This window comes from Nyctereutes procyonoides, unplaced genomic scaffold (assembly GCF_905146905.1).
Source record: "Nyctereutes procyonoides isolate TBG_1078 unplaced genomic scaffold, NYPRO_anot_genome, whole genome shotgun sequence".
Taxonomy (NCBI): Eukaryota; Metazoa; Chordata; class Mammalia; order Carnivora; family Canidae; genus Nyctereutes; species Nyctereutes procyonoides.
In genome coordinates, this window is record NW_026575145.1 from 17,374,347 (window position 1) to 17,380,527 (window position 6,181).

Here is a 6,181-nt window from a genome sequence, read left to right on the forward strand (position 1 = left end):
AATGTAGTTGTACTTCATTTTGAGAAGCTCGTTATATTATTAAAATAAGAATATTTGTGTTGAACTGGCTTAACTGGATTTCCCTGTCTCTTTCTCTCTCTCTCTCTCATTCACACACCTTGACATATGCATTCATTTTGTCAGTGTTTGAGGAAAACCTACTGTTTCTAACAAAGATAGTATATTCTTTGTAGAGAGTATGAAGATAAAACAGGAATTTAATTCTGCCTGCTTTGACTTGATTCAGCCAAGATAATACTAAAGAGTGTATACTTTTACATATATATATATATATATATTTTTAAAAGGAGCATTTATAGAGAGCTCATTTTCTCTGAGGATTTATAGGAGAACAATAAGACATAATTCCCAGTCTAGAAAAGTTTGAGTTCAGCATCAAAGCTCACAGTCTGGCAAACTCTGAAGTGTTCTGCTTTGGGTTAGAAATATCTCTATGGAATATGTCTAGGTTGTGGATTGCTCAGAGTCGGTAATTTCTGCCATTGGTGTCAGGATTCTATGTGGTCCCTCCTTATTATTATATTGTTAGATCTCTTACTCCTTCAGTGTACTTGTAAAAGAATCCATTACCAACCTGAATTCTTAACCATGAGACTCTGTTTTGTTTGTGTACAAACCAGATATACCTGCTGCCTTTGTCAGTTTGGGCTGCTATAACAAAAACACCATAGACCAAGCGGCTTAAATAGAGGAATTTCATTTCTCATAGTCTTAGAGGCTGAGAAGTCCCAAGATCCAAATGCCAGTAAGTTTGGTTTCTGGGGAGAGTCCCCTTCCTTGTTTGTAGACAGTCACCTTCTTGCTGTATCCTCACACTGTGGAGAGAGAGCTCTGGTCTCCCCATGCCCATATAAAGGCACCAATCCCATCATGGGAGCTCCAGTGCTGTGATCTCATCCAAACCTAATTACTTCCCAAAGGCCCCACCTCTAAGTACCCTCATTGGGCCTTAGGGCTTCAACATTGAATTTAGGGGGGCTGGGGGACAAGCTTTCAGTCCATTGCACTTGCACAGGGTCATCTTTAAAAAGGATGTTACTTAAAGATGAACCAAATGTCTGATTTCTAGGTAAAATTTTAGCTGAAGTATGAGATGTAAATATGTTCTTTTGTCCAATCGAGATAAATATACTTGAATCTTCTTTCTAGAAAACTAATCAAATGGAGAGTTCTAACCTTGGCCAAGTTTTCTAAAACATTCAAACACTCCATTGACCTACATTTTTGTACATTGTTAGCAGCTGAAAACATAACATCGTAGAAGTTACAAAATGTTTTAAAATAGTTCTAGAGGCCTGGTGATGCTTAAACAGTTCAGCAAAATGTTCAGTCTTGCACATATTTATTGACTTCCTATATGCATTTTGCAAGCACTATGCTGGATAGTGAGGACTCAACCCTCAAGTAGATTTTAATCTGGAAGATTAAAAAAACAAAGGGCCAATATGTCAAAACTCACAGAGATAATTCTGTAGAAGCTTATCTCTGGAAGAACCAAAGCATCTGGCCCAGCCCTCCATTGTGCAGAAGATGAAGCTGAGGTTCAAGGAAAGTCACTCATTATGGACTCACCAGAAATAGAAGCCAAGGTTTCTGACAATCATAGGAGCACCAGTTATTTGTCAGAGAGAGGGAGCACCACAGATCTTAAATTCGTATATTGATTTGTTTTAGAAACTCACCTTCTTGGCTTTCTAATTTTTTATAGAGTCTTACTGCGGAAGAGTATCATGAGCATCCAATTTCAAAAATGCACATGACAATGCTGTGAAAATTTTACAGTACCAATTTGTAAGGCATAGCGTTCCCAAGTACTATTGGATTTTTAACTTCTAGAAGATAGCCATTATAGGCTGGTAACCTCACAACGTGGAAAACATGGTTGGTGTTATGTACCAAGCTGTTAGATTGAGTAATTGATATTTCCTGGGGGCAGGGAAGTGCCAAGGGTATGGTTTGAGGAAGAAGTAATTGACTAAATTGGTCTGAAAAAAAGCTGACCATATAACAAGGGTATCCTCCTGACTTATAAATGACTGAAAAATAGCAGTTCCTATGAGAGGACACATCTTACGTATAGCACTAAGCAAAGTTCTAATAAGGCTTTGAAGAAAGATGATATAACAAATGACAGATAAATGAGTCGTGTGATGTAAAGGTTAATATAGTGTTCTTGCATTTTGTGTCTTTGGATTTTAGATATCTTCAGATTGAACTTCCACCATTAAAAGAAACCATCCTCTCTTCAAAGATGCCATGGGACCTCAGTAACTCTTTTTCTATTTGTGTGTAATTTTCCCTCGGCCTGCTTTTCAGGCCAGGAACTAAAGCACAAAGCCACAGCTGCTTCTGCAGCAGCTCCAAGAGAAGCTCAGAAAAGTTGCATGGAATTGGCATCATCATTGGTTCTTCACAGTCACAGAATTTCAAACCCTGTTGGTGTTCTTTCCTTTTAAATTCTGACGTGAGCCTCAGAGTCACAATCTAGAACATGTTTACTTGTTCACATTAAATCACTTAGCTCTCTCCTTTTGATAGAAAAAAGAAGAGCCTCCAAATATACAGAACATTAATATTTATTTAAATGGCATGGGTTTATTAAAAATAAGCCCCGGGCAGCCCTGGTGGCTCAGCGGTTTAGCGCCACCTTCAGCCCAGGGTGTTATCCTGGAGACCCAGGATGGAGTCCCACATCGGGCTCCCTGCATGGAGCCTGCTCCTCCCTCTGCCTGTGTCCCTGCGTCTCTCTCTCTCTCTGATAAATAAATTAATAAAAAGTCTTAAAAAAAAGCCCCAATGTTCAACAGGTGGCACCCACCATGCAACACAAAATCTGCCAATTATTTGAAAGAATGCTTTGCATTTAGAAAAGATCGAGAGACTAAAAAATAATAATTAACGAGTTCTTGATCAGGGTTAGCCCTGGATATGTTCCATTTGTCCTTCCAGGTTCACTCTGCTGTTCCTTGTTCTGTGCTCCAGGAGTCTGAGCTCTGGGCTTCCTGTCCTCTGGCCTCACTTGGCTTCTTCAGCCAGTGCAAGGAAACAGCAAAAGGCAGGAGGAAGACTTGGGTCTTATTTTTGTTTTTAGAGACTTTATATATTTATTCATACACACACACACACACACACACACACACACACACACACACACACAGAGGCAGAGGGAGAAGCATGCACCATGCAGAGAGCCTGACATGGGACTCGATCCAGGGTCTCCAGGGTCTCCAGGATGATGCTCTGGGCTGCAGGCGGCGCTAAACCGCTACACCACGGGGGCTGCCCAAGAAGTGGGGTCTTAGAATTGACTTGCTGGGCCCTCTCTCCAGAGATACACCGCGTGCCATGACGACTAAATCCCCTCCTGAAGGCTGATTCCGTCTGGCAGCCTTCCCACTGCAGTCACCTAACCAGAATTCAGGGAACTACTCACTCCTTCCCTTTCCCTTTAGAGGCAGGAAGAGTAACAGTTCCCCTTCTTGCAAGCCCCAGGGCGCTGGACTACCTTTTTGGTTTCCCTTCTCATGGCAGATACAGAAAAACTTAAGCAAAATCATAGAGCTCAGTTATGAGGTTAAGAATTCCTGTCTGCTTTGCTTGGTGCCTGGAAGAGTACCTGGCAAACAGTAGTACTCAATACATATTTGTGGGATATATTGTACATATAATTTTTTAGTGAAAAGTCTTATTGTTAAGTAGATAATTGTTATGATTTGCCAATGTAGAAATTAAAAATAGATTCCTATTTTTGCATACAAAAAACCTCAGTCACGTTCATTTTTATTCATGTATACTTAATTGTACATATATACAAATATGTGAATAAAAGAGATATTAATGAATGAAAGTGACACTGGTGGTGTCCTAATGGAACCGGAGAAAGATGTTCACTACTTAAGATAGAATTCAATCTTGTAAGCAGGAGATAAGCCTTCTCTTTCAATTGCCCCCAAATAAATGTGCTCACCTGTGGGGCCCTATGAAATAAATACTTATGTAGCCTTAGCTGAGCATCTGTACTTCTCTAAAAGCTGGGAGTATAGTGGTGAATATGCTAGATTCCACCTCTCCCCATCCTGTGGAAATGTGATGGCATCAGGGTGGGGTAGAAGAGCGCTGAGTGTTGGGAGCCCGTGGAAGCATGATCCTTGACTTAAAACTTCTTAACTGCAGAGCTGAGAGATAAGAAGATGTTGGCCAGGTACTGGAAGCCGCTTGGGAGAAGAAGGGGGTTCCAGGCACAGGGGACAAGAGCTTGCACAAAGGTGTGGAGAGTGAAAGCATGGCTCACTCAGGCAACTGAAAGAAGTTCTCTGTGGCTGGAATACCGAGTTTGAAAATGAGAATATTGAGAGATGAGGATGGAAAAAATAAACAGAAGTCAGACCATAAAAGGTTTTGTATAGGATTGAAGGGAGTTGAGATTTCAAGCCAGTTAAGTGCTCACAGAGTGAGAATAAAAGGTAAGAAAATAATTATTCTTTCCCTGTTCTCCAAAATATAAACCACATACCCACTTTATATCTCCCAATGGGGAGGAAGTTAAGGATCCCAGAAGTTACTGTAAAGCAACACTTGTCTAATTGATATTAACCCACATTCTTTGACATGCTTAATCAACTGTGGTTAAGCAGTTAACAGTTATTGTGTGTTTACTATGTTACAGGCACTGTTGTAAGAACTTTATAGGTATGACTATTTTTTTTTAAGATTTATTTGTTTACTTGAGAGAGAGAGAGAGAGAGAGAGAGACAGAAAGCCTGTGTGCACAGGATCATGGGAGGGGGGAGAGAGGGAGCCTGGGGAGACAGAAGAGAGTCCTAAACAGACTCTGTGCCAGTGGAGCCTGGCAGGGTGCTCAATCCCATAACCCCGAGATCAGGACCTAAGCTGAAACCATGAGTCAGGTGCCCAACAGATTGTGCCTCCCAGGTGCCCCTAGGTATGACTTTAACACTCACAGTAACCTGATAGGTAACCCTATCAGGTAATTACTATTATTATCTGAAATTTACAGTAAGGAAGAAGAAGCACAAGAAAGTTAAAGGACTTACTCAAGGTCACACAGATACTAAGTTGATAAAGACTTCAAAAAAAGAAGGTGGGCGGGGAGAGTAGTTGTTTTTCTTTACCTCCTATAGAAAGTACTTGGGAACTGCATTGATACTGAACATAAATAATCTGGACTATGATGATAAGCTTGCTTTACACAGAAATTACAAATTGTGCACACACCTTATATCGTAGCATAGAGAACAAATTTAGTGAATCGATATGTTAAGTGATTAAATCAATGTAATACGAACACAGCAACTAAATTGCTTTTTTTTTCTTTTTCTTTTTTAAATATGGAGAGCTTCATGAATTTGCATGTCATCCTTGCGCAGGGGCCACGCTAATCTTCTCTGTATCGTTCCAATTTTAGTATATGTGCTGCCGAAGTGAGCACTTCAATTGCTTTTCTAAGGGGGAAAATTGAACAGAACTTTTTTAAAAGTCAGGGAGCCATGGAAACTAAAAAATGAGATTTGAATCCAAACAGGTCATGAACCAGTAAGTCAAGGCTGTTGTCTGGTGCCTTCATTTTCCTAACTTTAAAATAAAGTGACATTTTATATTACTGTATTGGAGTGTTAAAGAATTATGCATCAGACAGCTGTTTGAAAATAGTCTATGCTGTAATTATAAATGAGAAAAGACAAAAAGTTATTTGAATCAAATAACTTCAAAGTCTTTAGTGTTATTAGAAGCTTACCATTAATCTTTAAGAAAAATAAGTCTTTGGTAGTTTGACACCAGCAGATGGCACCCTAACAAAATAATTTGTGTGCCATAGGTGAACTTTACAGCCCTCTACATTCAAATGCAAGGCAACCTCACTCTATTTGGATATGCAGGATAGAAAAGAGAAAAACCAAAAAGATGAGACTTGCTCTTTTTGAGTCAGACCATTTTTATTTGGGGAGGAAAAAGCAGAAAGAACATTTTCCTCATTACTGTTTATTTTGTGAATACCTAGCTAGCTCGAAGCATTATTATAAGAAAATCCTCCATAAGTCTGCAGAAAACTCCAACTCAACTAGAAAAAGGTAACATGATTCCACTGAAAGGGATAAAATGGACTGATCCACATGCTTGCCAGTAGTGGCAACAGTAGCAG

The 6,181-nt window shown here is 39.7% G+C and overlaps 1 non-coding gene across 1 annotated transcript; it reads right to left on the reverse strand.

Moving 5' to 3' along the window:
* Window positions 1-5,363: 5,363 nt before the first annotated feature.
* LOC129499585 (U6 spliceosomal RNA) lies at window positions 5,364-5,470 on the reverse strand. The gene has a single exon (XR_008662407.1). It is a non-coding gene; the product is annotated as a U6 spliceosomal RNA (small nuclear RNA).
* Window positions 5,471-6,181: the final 711 nt, after the last annotated feature.